This window comes from Pristis pectinata, chromosome 21, assembly GCF_009764475.1.
Source record: "Pristis pectinata isolate sPriPec2 chromosome 21, sPriPec2.1.pri, whole genome shotgun sequence".
Taxonomy (NCBI): domain Eukaryota; kingdom Metazoa; phylum Chordata; class Chondrichthyes; order Rhinopristiformes; family Pristidae; genus Pristis; species Pristis pectinata.
The window spans coordinates 2568328-2580889 of NC_067425.1; positions in this window are offsets into that span (position 1 = coordinate 2568328).

The following is a 12562-nucleotide window of genomic DNA, read 5'->3' on the forward strand; positions in this document are numbered from 1 at the left end:
AAGGATTCCCATCCCCTTGGATGTTGGCCAACTAGATGGATTTCTACAACAACCCAGTGGTTTTGTTACCATTAGCTAGTTCAGGATTATGAACTGAATTTAAATCTGACAGCTGCTGGGGTGGGATTTGAACTCAGGTCATAGTCACAGAGACATACAGCACGGAAACAGGTCCTTCGGCCCAACTGGTCCATGCCGACTGTGTTGGCCAGCGAGTTGGTCCCATCTGTCCGTGCTTGCCCCGCAGCCCTCTGAACCTCTCCTATCCATGTATCTATATAGATGGCTTTTAAACGTTGCTAATATGCCCGCCTCAACCATCATTTCTGGCAGCTCATTCCAAATACACACCACCCTTTGTGTAAAGAAGCTGCCCCTGATGTCCCTTTTAAATTTCTCGCCTCTGATCTTAAACCTATGCCCTCTTTGTTTTTAGCACCCCCTCCCTGGGAAAAAGACTCTGTGCTTTCTCCCTGTCTATGCCCCCCATGTTAGGTGTCTGGGTTGTTAGCCCAGGCCTCTGGGTTAACCAGTGTGGTAATTTAACCTCTGCACCACCAGCACACCTCGATAGCTCAGAGTGTTGTTCACTAATCTGAGGGACACTTCCCCCTGTTTAGGCCCAGATCCCAGATTTCCATGAGGGAACCTTGCCCTTGCACCTTTGACTTGGATGGGCTTGATATTTGATCATTCGTGGAATCATGGGATCATACAGCAGGGAAACAGGCCATTCAGCCCAACTCATCCATGCCAGCCAGTGGGCCCGTATTAATCCCATCTCCCAACACTTGGCCGTAACATTCAATGCTTTGGGGATTCAAATTCTCATCTAGGCATTTCTGAAATGCCATCAGTGTCCCAGCCTCCAGCACTGTCTCAGCAGTGTGCTCCAGGTATTCCCCACTCTCTGGGTGAAGAGGGTCCCCCTCAGATCCCCTCTTCCCCCTTCCTCTAAATCCATGTCCTCTAATTTGATCTACCTCTGATATGGGGAAAAGTCTCCTGCAGTCTACCCCACCTATACTCCTCGTAGTTTTATATCTCAATTACATCCCCTTCTAACCCCCTCCACCCCAGGGAGAACAGCCCCCGCCTCTCTAGCCTCTCCTCATCACTGACCCGCTCCATCCCAGGCTACACTCTGGTGAATCCCCTCCACACCCTCTCCAGTGCAGTCACATCCTTCCTGTAGTGTGGTGACCAGAACTGCACACAGCACTCCAGCTGACATCTGAATCTGAACACACAGAATCTGAATAAATGTTGTTTATTTAAATACAATAAATTATCACAAATATATAAATATAGGTCAAGTATACCAAAAATGTGTGAATCTTTGCATTGCTTCCTGATGTGCTGGGGAGGGAGGTGCAGGGTCAGTTGTAGGAGCATCAGTTGGTCTTGGTCTTCAGTACTTGCTCTGTAGGAGGGTGAAGTCTCGGATGACTTTGTTCAGGTAGGTCTCCAGGTCCCGGAAGATGATGTACCCTTGCAGATTGCTGAGCCAGTCACTTTCAGTGCTCGGGGCCCTGAGGGAGTGGCTGATGTTGGAGGAATCCAGCACGGTAGCAGCATTCAGCGCCAGGATCTGGAGGCAGAGGGAACAGAGAGGCTGAGAGGACAGCAGGACAGAGGAGAAGCTCACGTACCCATGGGCAGCACGGGTGACGGGGCTCATTACCAGAGGGAGAGAGACGTGGACCAGAGTTTGGTCACCCACCTAGAGACTGTGGGACAGTTCTGGCCGTGTCACAGGCAGGACACTGAGGGAGTCGAGAGATGTGGAAAACACCAGGCAGAATGAACCCAATCCTCAAAGTTACGTCCACCAAATCTGAGGGGCAGGGTCTCTCCCTCAGAAGGGGAAGAGCTGAGGGCTGAGTGAAGGGCAGTTCACTTGGCAAGACACACAAGGAGGTAACAAAACAAAGGAGGCACCAGTGACCGCAGACGCTGGGATCTGGAGCAACAAACCACCTGCTGGAGGAACTCAGTGGGTCGGGCAGTGTCTGTGGGGGGAAAGGAACAGTCGACGTCTCGGGTAGGGCAGAAGGTCGAGGGAGGGGGAGGAGCACAGGCTGGCAGGTGATAGGTGAGTCCAGGTGAGAGGGGGAAGGTAGGTGGGTGTGGGGGGGTGATGTGAACAGATGGATCAAGGTGCGGGGAGGGAGGTGTGAAGATAGGAGACAGTTGCTGGATGAAGATAAAAGAAGTCCCTTCTCACAACTGTAGGTGAATTTGGATCCTCTTTAAGCAATCCATTTTCTTGTTCTATAATGTGCATCAGGATGGTAGAGAAGGAGTCCACCTATCGGAGTGTCCAGGCCATCCCACACCACCACCCTTTCCTCGTGGCCCTCACATTACTCTCAGTCCTGTTCTAGCCATTCCCTTCGGAAGGGCCCTGACTGGTTCCGTTTCCAGTGAGAGATCAAGTATCCTCACATCTGACATCGGAGTTATGGACACAGCTCAGCACATCATGGAAACCAGTCTCCCCTCCTTGGACTCTGTCTTTACTTCTCGCTGTCTTGGTGAAGCAGCCGGCATCGTCAAAGACCCCACCCACCTGGGTCATTCTCTCTTCTCTCCTCTTCCATCAGGTAGAAGATACAGGAGCCTGAGGGCACGTACCACCAGACTTAAGGACAGCTTCTACCCCACTGTGATAAGACTATTGAACGGTTCCCTTATACAATGAGATGGACTCTGACCTCACGATCTTCCTTGTTGTGACCTTGCACCTTATTGCACTGCACTTTCTCTGTAGCTGTGACACTTTACTCTGTACTGTTATTGTTTTTACCTGTACTACATAAATGCACTCTGTACTGACTCAAGGTAATTGCACTGTGTAATGAATTGACCTGTACGATCGGTTTGTAAGACAAGTTTTTCACTGTACTTTGGAACAAGTGACAATAGTAAACCAATACCAATACCAATACATCCCCCTAAATCATCAGTTCCAAACCTCAAACCTGTGTCCCCCGTCCCTGGTTCCTGGTTCTTGGACCATCTGCCACTAACTGTGTGATCTAAACCAGTCATCGTCTATTTTTTTATATTTTCTTACAGCAGAGACGGAGGCAGTTCGGCCCCGAGAACAATCCCATCGGTCCCACATTTAACCGCCTCTCTCTCTCACACGGCCATCAACTCCCCCGAGTCCTCCTTCCACCCAGCAACACTGGGGGCAACTCACAGCAGCCAATTAACCTACTGGGTACGTCGTTGGGATGTGGGAGGAAACTGGAGCACCCGGGGGAACCCACGCGGTCACAGGGAGAACGTGCAAATGGTGTACACACACACACACACACGCACACACACACACGCACACACACACACGCGCGCACACACACACACACGCACACACACACACGCACACACGCACACACGCACACACGCACACACGCACACACACACACACACACAGTACCAGAGTACCAGAGTACCAGAGTACCAGAGGTCGGGATCGAACCTGGCTCTCTGGAGCTGTGAGGCAGTGGCACCAACCACTGAGCTGCCACCCATCACCCAAACCCCCTCCCAACCAATAAGAAAGGCTTGAACTTTGCAGATCCACACGTGGGTTAAATGCTTGATGTCACAAAACAGAAACAGGAGTCATGATCTACCCTGGGACTGTAGCAGAGAGCACAAGTTGTAAAGGAAGAGCAGACCACAGAATCCAAGAGAAATCTGGATGAGGTAACAATGCGTGGTCAGGGAGTGGGTTTTAGGGAGACTGAAGGGAGGTGAGAGTAAGGTGTGGAGGGGGAGGGACAGTACTCTAATGTCAGAAGGTCAGCTCACAGTCTGGTCAGAATGGAGATCCTCGGCTGGTCACAACGGGCAGGGCCACTGGAGGAGTCAAACGCGGCAGCTTGTCCACAATGGCTGGCTCACACGACACAACTGTAATCACTTTACACAGGTGGACAGGGTGGTGAGCATGCGGTGGCATGTTTGCCTTCATTGGCCAAGGCACTGAGTGCAAAGAGTAAGGTGTCACTTGTGCAAACAGTGGGTGAGAGCACACCCAGAGCAGTGTGGGCGGTTCTGGTCACCCAGCTACAGGAAGGATGTCACTCAGCTGGAGCGGGAGCAGAAAGATTCCAGGACTGGAGGGCTTGAGTTATGGGGAGGCTGGACAGGCCAGGACTGTTCTCCCTGGAGGGAAGGAGGCTGAGGGGTGACCTTATGGAGGTTTATAAAACCATGAGGGGCGTGGATAGGGAAGATATTCACAGTCCTTGCCCCAGGGCAGGAGAGTCTAAAACCAGAGGGCAGAGTTTGTGAGAGGGAAGAGGTTTAAAGGGGACCTGAGGGACAGGTTTTCCACACAGAGGGTGGTGGGTATATGGAACGAGCTGCCAGAGGAGGTGTAGAGGTGGGTACAGTTATGTTTAAAAGACACTGGGACAGGTTCATGGACAGGAATGGTTTAGAGGGAGATGGGCCAAACGCAGGCAAATGGGACTGGTGTAGACAGACATCTTGGTGGGCATGAACAAGTTGGGCCGAAGGGCCTGTTCCCGTTCTGTGGATCTACAAATCACTTCTCACCTGTTTTTTGAGCTGGGAGATCAGGTCCCTGAGGTCCAGTGAAATGGCTTCCATCAAATCCGCCAGGGTTGATCCTATTGGCTGGCTGAGCTCATGGAGTCGTTTGGTGTCGACGTGCGTCCAGAAGGCCTGGAGATCCTCACAGTCCAGCCTCAGCCGCTCCTCGTCCTGGAGAGAGGAAGGGAGGTTAGAAGGTCCGGTGCTGGGGAAGAACTGGGGAGACTGGGAGAGCGCGTGGGGGGAGGGCCCTGTACCTGCATGTCCACCCAGTGTGTGTAGCTCATCTGGTTGCTCGGGAGGCTGCTCAGCAACAGCGTGTGGTCCTCGAACGATGGCACCCCAATCCTCACTTCCTTCTGAAACAGAGAAAGGAACTCAGTTTGACTGGGGAAGATTGACGTGGCTGATCGGCCTCTGGGACGGGTGGTGGAAGAGAAACTGAGAGTCACAGAGTCACAGTTGCATGGCACAGAACAGGCCCTTCGGCCCACCATATCCAGGCCCACCCTTCTGCCCGTCTACACTAATCTCATTTGCCTGCACTCGGACTGCATCCTCCTGTACCTCTTCAATGTAGTGACTGTATCTGATTCCACCAGATAAGAGAAGATTTCTTTATTAGTCACCTGTACGTCGAAACACACAGTGAAATGCATCTCTTGCGTAGAGTGTTCTGGGGACAGCCTGCAAGTGTCGCCACGCTTCCGGCACCAACACAGCATGCCCACAACTTCCTAACCCGTACATCTTTGAAATGTGGGAGGAAACCAGAGCACCCGGAGGAAACCCATGCAGACACGGGGAGAACGTACAAACTCCTTACAGACAGCGGCAGGAATTGAACCGGGGTCGCTGGTGCTGTAATAGCGTTACGCTGACCACTGGACTACTGTACCTGCCCTACCACTTCCTCCACCACTTCCTCTGGCAGCGAGTTCCAGATATCAACCGCGCTCTGTGTAAAGAAACTTTCTCCTCAAATTCCCTTTAAAACTCCTTCCTCTAACCTTCAGCCTGTGGCCTCTTGCTTTTGATATGCCCACCCCTCTATCAGGTCACCCCTCAGCCCCCTTTGCTCCAGGGAAGACAGGCACGGCCTCTCCAGTCACTCTACGTAACTGAAGTCCCTCACTCTAGGCCACACCCTGGTGCATCTCCTCTGTGCCCTCTCCATAGACCCAGCCCTGCAGCCCTTCACGGTGCTGGAATCTCTGCTCCAGGTGAACCTTATCTCCACCTTCTCCATCTCGCCCCTCACCACATCCTCACAAGGGAACGGAACCCCAGCCTCTCCAGCACCCCCTGCCGTACGCTGTGGTCCTGTTGGAGTATAGTGGGAGGTGTACACTGCCCTGGGTGTGGTCCTACCACACCAGCAGGGCGCTCACTACTCCCAGTGTTGGCTGAGCTTCAGTACAGAGGTTGATCCCAGTCACTTCTCTGGTCACACTTGGCTGAGGAGATCTAGAAATCCATCTCCTTCCTTTCAGATGTGTTCAGCAACATCTGCACAGCCTCTGTGGTGGAGAAATGCTCCTCATCTCAGTGTGAACTCTCTTACGCCATGTGTTGGGACTGTGACCCCTAGTCCTAGCCTGCCCCAGCCAAGGGAACATCCTCCTGACATCCACCTTGCTGTGGTCTCCTCCCATTCTCTTGTACAAGTTCACACTGGTAAACAGGAGCAGAGGTAGGTCACTCGGTCCCTCAAATATGTCCCACCATTCAACGTGACCGTGACTGATCTCCGCTGACCTCATCTTCTCCTCGGTACAACTCCCTCATAGTTCCCAATCTCTCAAATAGTTATCCTCCTCCTCAACCACCTCCAACGATCCACCCCCTATGACATTCAGGGTAGAGAGACCCAGAGATTCACCACCCTGACCCCTAGTAAACACACTCTCTCCTCAAGGAGCTGATAGCCCCTCCCACCACCCCAGTCCCACCCAGGAAGTTGCCCCTACTCACGTATTTGGTGAGAAGTGCCTGCACATCCAGCAGGACCTTCCTGGAGAGCTCTGCACTCTTGCGGAAGGAGCCCTGCAGGCTGCTGAGACCTGAGGGAGCCGCGGTGGCAAAGGTTCCGAGTGTGAGGAGCAGGAGGGTGAAGGCGGTCTTCATTGTGTGGCCTGGGGTGTAGAGAGACAAGAGTTACTGAGCCGTGTAGGCGCCCATCAACGGCCAAGGGACAACACCATGGTTACCCTAACCCCAACCCACACAGTCGAGGAAGAAGAGGGAGTGAAGACAGAGGAGGAAAGAGGGAGAGGGGGAGGGAGGGAGGAACAGAGAGATGGGGGAGAGAAAGAGACACAGGGGTGAGAATGGTCAGGGTTGGCCTGGGTTGGGAGGGTTCAGGGGTTGCGTCCAGCTGGGAGACATTCCATCTCATCCTGGACTGATTATTGGACCTACACCACGGACATGATGGGCAGAGTGGACGCCCTTGTGGGGTGTCTGAGTTCATCTCACAGGGGAACAATGGGGGCCTGGATAAGGCCAATTCAAGGGTGGAGGAATTCAAACAGGGAATGGTGGGAACAAGGGCCAAGGACTTTGATCCATATTGTTGGAGGAAGGACCCAGTCAGGGATCCTCGATGTAGAGACACAGGAGACTGCAGGCACTGGAACCTGGAGCAACACATCAGCCGCCGGAGAAACTCAATAGGTTGAGCAGCTGAGTTCTTGCAGCAGATTGTTTGTTGCTGTGGAATCTCAGAGTGTTCCCTCGGCCAAGACAGAGGAGATACCAGTTCACCTCTGCAATCCCACAATCTTCCCCTTCCCTTCCTGGATTTGCAATCAGTGCGCAGTTCGTTACTGCACAGGATCCCCTCGACTGGAATGGATCATTCTACCCCACATCTCTCACAAACTGCTGGATCACTCACCGGTTTTCTGCGCTGGTTCCTGGAGTCGTGAATCCCTGACCGGGCAGTGACAGTTGTCCTGTGTCTGGGCTGAGCTGTGAGCTGAGGTTCCTGTGTCTCTTAGGACGATCACCCTGTGGCTCTCTGGTTCCCTGTCTCGATTTGAAAAACTGAGCACAACCTGCCCCCTTTTGTAGTTGTTGACCCTCCCACACACCATGAAAAGATTAAATTTTCTAAATTTCGCAAGATCTCAAGTTTCATTTATTCTGGGTGTTTTAGGTAGAGCAGGTTTCAGATCTGAGGAAACCCCAAGACTTGATGTGGAACACTTTCCCTTTCTCCCACTCCACGGGAACCCCAGACTTTCCCCAGTGCCTCTTCAGCAGCTGCCCTGGTGTTTGATACACAGTCATCGTCCTTACCCACTGTCAGCCCCGGTCTATCCAACCCTTCCTCACCCTCACTCCCCTTCTATGTGTTCCCACCCCTTCCTTCCTTCTGCCACTCGTCTACCTCTCTCCCTCTCTCCCTCCCTGCCCAACTAACTCACTCGACCTCCTAGCTTCCCGGCACAAGGTGAGAGGCCTGAATTGTTGAAGCAGGCCATCCGAGAGGAACCACCTTTCCCTGTGGGAGTGTGGGACATTAGGCAGCGTGTGTCAGGATCCTGTCCCGCCACAGGGTTTCAGGGCAGAGAGCTGCGCACTTCACAACTGCTGTGTCATGCTGCTGCAGAGAGCAGTGTATTGATGCAACTGTGCATGCAGAGCAACCGTGAGCCCCCACCCTTCACCTCCATGGGATGTCCCGGACCCACCAGGCTGTGAGCTTCTTGGGAAGAAATCTCCTTTTCCATCAGCACTGCCCTGAAGGGGTGTAACATTGCCAACTCTGCTACGGTGCTGTGCCTGCAAGGAATGGGCTTGGAGGTGTGAAGTGTTGAAACATTGAACCCTGACTCCCTGCACCTCTCCACTTACTGGGTGCTCAGCCAGAGATTACATAGAACATAGAAAAACTACAGCACAATTCAGACCCTTCGGCCCACAAAGCTGTGCCGAACATGTCCCTACCTTAGAAATTACTAGGCTTACCCATAGCCCTCTATTTTTCTCAGCTCCATGTACCGATCTAACAGTTCCTTAAAAGACCCTACCGTATCCGCCTCCAGCACCGTTGCCGGCAGCCCGTTCCACACACTCACCACCCTCTGAGTAAAAAACTTACCCCTGACGTCTCCTCTATACCTACTCCCAGAACCTTAAACCTGTGTCCTCTTGTGGCCACCAATTCAGCCTGGGATGCAACCTGCAACCTTTACCTGCAACCTCCTGAGCCAATCAGGAGTCAGTGACCTGTCGCTGTGTAGCAGGTAGTTCCCAGTGATTTCTCCAAAGCCCAGCCCTGTCCTCATGACTCTCACGTCTTCCCCCTGTTTCTGAACTCCCAGCTTTTTGTTTTACTTGTAATTCCTCCTCTACCCCTGTAGCTCAGACAAGAGCCCCCCCACGGCCCCATGTGAAAAGTCCCAGATATCCCAAGGCTCAGTCTTTCTTAGAACAGAGGCGGTTTAAAGTAAAATCCTGGACAGTGAAATTAAGAGATGAATTTCTTTCCTGACACTTCAGTGACGACAGAATCCCTTTGAACTTTTCTCATTCTGACTGCTGTTTTGTGTCGAGGTAGGCATCCCTCATATGAGGGCTTCCCCAGTTCCCTCCCGGATCTCAGAGATCTCTGGAGGTTGCAGTCTGACACCATGGATCTGACACTTCCTCTTTATCCGAAACTCTTTCATCAGTCTCAGAAAACCCACGATGCTATTGTTGAGTATCAACATTTCGTTTTCCTGTTAATCTGCCTGTGGTTTCCTATCACATGATCACAACAGAGGCATTTCTCTCACAGTTAGTGCCACAGTCTGGCATTCACTGCTGTGGACAGCTGGCAGATGCTGGTGTTCCCTGCACCTGCTGCTTTGGCCAATCCTGGGTGGGAGAGGTGTGGGGCTGGGACCAGAAACTCAACCGGACCAGAGGCTGGGGAACCTGTTGTGTGACTCAACTCTTGACACCTCAAACCTTTCCACCATCTACCAGCCAAAATCCAGCAGTGTGATGGAACACTCACTTACCCTTGGAGGCGGAGGAGGTGGGCGAGCAACTAACTGAGTACTTTGCATGGGTGTTCACCAAGGAGAAGGACGTGGAGGACAGTGAGAGCAGTGTGGGGCGTGGTAACGTGCTGGGGTAAATCCTCAGGGCCTGATGGGATATACCCCAGGTTAGTGAGAGAGGCAAGAGGAGAGATCGCTGGGATCCTGACGAAGATCTCTGTGTCCTCACTAGCAACAGTCTCAGAGGACTGGAGAGTAGCCAATGTTGTTCCTTTGTTCGAGAAGGGAAATAGGATAACATGGGAAATGATAGGCCGACGAGCCTCATATCAGGGGTGGGGAAGCTACTGGGGAGGATTCTTAGGGATAGGATTTATGTGCATTTGGAAAACCATGGCCTGATTAGGGACAGTCAGCATGGCTTTGTGTGGGGCAGGTCGTGTCTTTTAACTTGATTGAGATTTTTGAGGAGGTGGCCAAGGTGATTGACAAGGGCAGGGCAGTGGAAGTTGTCTACATGGACTTTGGTAAAGTGTTTGACAAGGTCCCTCATGGGAGGGCAATTCAGAAGATTAAGATGCACGGGATCCACGGTGACTTGGGAGTTTGGATTCTGAATTGCCCGTAGAAGACAGAGATGACACCTTACAAAACTGACACTATGGAAAAATTTTTGGTTTTAATCCTTGTCAGAAGGGCTTGATAGCAATAATCTATGATTTAATTATGAAAATATGTCCAGAATCACTGGACAAAATTAAGGATGAATGGGAAAGTGAACTCCAGACATCTATACCTACAGAGACATGGAAGAAAATTCTTCATTTAGTTAATACATCCTCAATGTGTGCCAGACACCCATTGATACAGTTTAAGGTAGTTCACAGGACCCATGTCAAAAGATAAGTTCGCCCGTTTTTATCACCATATAAATCCTACATGTGACGGATGTAAATCGAATGCGGCTTCTTTGACACACATGTTTTGGTCCTGTCCTCTTTTGGAAAAATATTGGAAAGACATTTTTAACATTATTTCAAACGTATTGAAGATTGATTTACAACCTCACCCTATCACTGCAATTTTTGGATTACCAAGGATAGAGTCTGGCCATTTATCTGCTTCCGCTAACCGTATGATTGCCTTTGTTACATTAATGGCCAAACGATCCATTTTGCATAAATGGAAGGATCCAATCCCCCCGACTACTTTTCAATGGTTTTCTCAAACTATATCATGTTTAAACTTGGAAAACATTAGGAGTGGTACTGTTGATCCTTCGCTTAAATCTGAAGATATTTGGAGTCCATTTATTCAATATTTTCACATGATGTAGATCCCCTTTCAATAACTTTCCAACTTAGAGGAATGGAGTTGATGACATAATATTGCTCTGTTTCTACTGAGAAGTTTTAGCCCAGTCTCTTTTTTTCTTTTTTTCGTTAGTTTTTTTTGGAATTTTTCTGTTTAGTTTAGCTTGGTTTGATATATTGTTTATAATTTTTCTTATTTGGGTCTTTTTTTCTTTTTTAAATTTATATAATAAATCTTTTTCTTTCCTTTCTTTTATATTATATTCATTTACTAAGAGATTGTTGGATCTACAGTTTTTTGTATATTTTATTGCTCTCTATGATTATCCATGTCATGCTTGTTCTCCCGATCTCTTTGTATCACATGTACAAACACTGATGTTATATATCAATCTGTATTAATTTAAAAACTAATAAAAAGATTGAAAAGGAAAGAAAGGAGACAGAGGGCAGTGGTGGGGGGAGTTATACTGGCTGGAGGTCCGTGACCTGTGGTGTTCTCCAGGGATCGGTGCTGGGGCCTCTGTTGCCTGTGATATATATAAATGGGTGAAAATGTAGACGTGTGGGTTTGTAAGTTTGCAGACGACACAGAGATTGGTGGCGTTGTGTTAGAATTGGTTTATTATTGTCACTTGTACCGAGGTACAGTGAAAAACTTGTCTTGAATACCGATCCTACAGGTCAATTCATTACACAGTGCAGTTACATTGGGTTAGTACAGAGTGCATTGAGGTAGTACAGGTAAAAACAATAACATAGAACACAGAACAGTACAGCACAATACAAGCCCTTCGGTCCACAACGTTGTGCCAACCTTTAAACCTCACCTAAGACTATCTAACCCCTTCCTCCCACATATCCCTCTATTTTAAATTCCTCCATATGCTTATCTAGTAATCTCTTGAATTTGACCAATGTACCTGCCTCCACCACCACCCCAGGCAGCACATTCCATGCCCCAACCACTCTCTGGGTAAAAAACCTTCCTCTGATATCTCCCCGCTCATTACTTTAAAGCCATGCCCTCTTGTATCGAGCATTGGTGCCCTGGGAAGGAGGCGCTGGCTGTCCACTCTATTCCTCTTAACATTTTGTACACCTCTATCATGTCTCCCCTCATCCTCTTCTCTCCAAAGAGTAAAGCCCTAGCTCCCTTAGTCTCTCCTTATAATGCATAATCTCTAAACCAGGCAGCATCCTGGTAGATCTCCTCTGCACCCTTTCCAAGGCTTCCACATCCTTCCTATAATGAGGCGAGCAGAACTGGACACAGTACTCTTAAGTGTGGTCTAACCAGTTTTATAGAGCTGCATCATTACCTCGCGGCTCTTAAACTCAATCCCTCGACTTACGAGTGCCAACATCCCATAAGCTTTCTTAACTACCCTATCCACCTACGAGGCAACTTTCAGGGATCTGTGGATATGGACCCCCAGATCCCTCTGCTCCTCCACACTCCCCAGTATCCTGCTATTAACCTTGTACTCTGCCTTGGAGTTTGTCCTTCTAAAGTGTACCACCTCACACTTCTCCGGATTGAACTCCATCTGCCACTTCTCAGCCCAGCTCTGCATCCTATCAATGTCCCCCTGCAATCTTCGACAATCCTCTACATGATCCACAACACCACCAACCTTTGTGTCATCTGCCAACTTGCCAACCCATTCTTCTACCCCC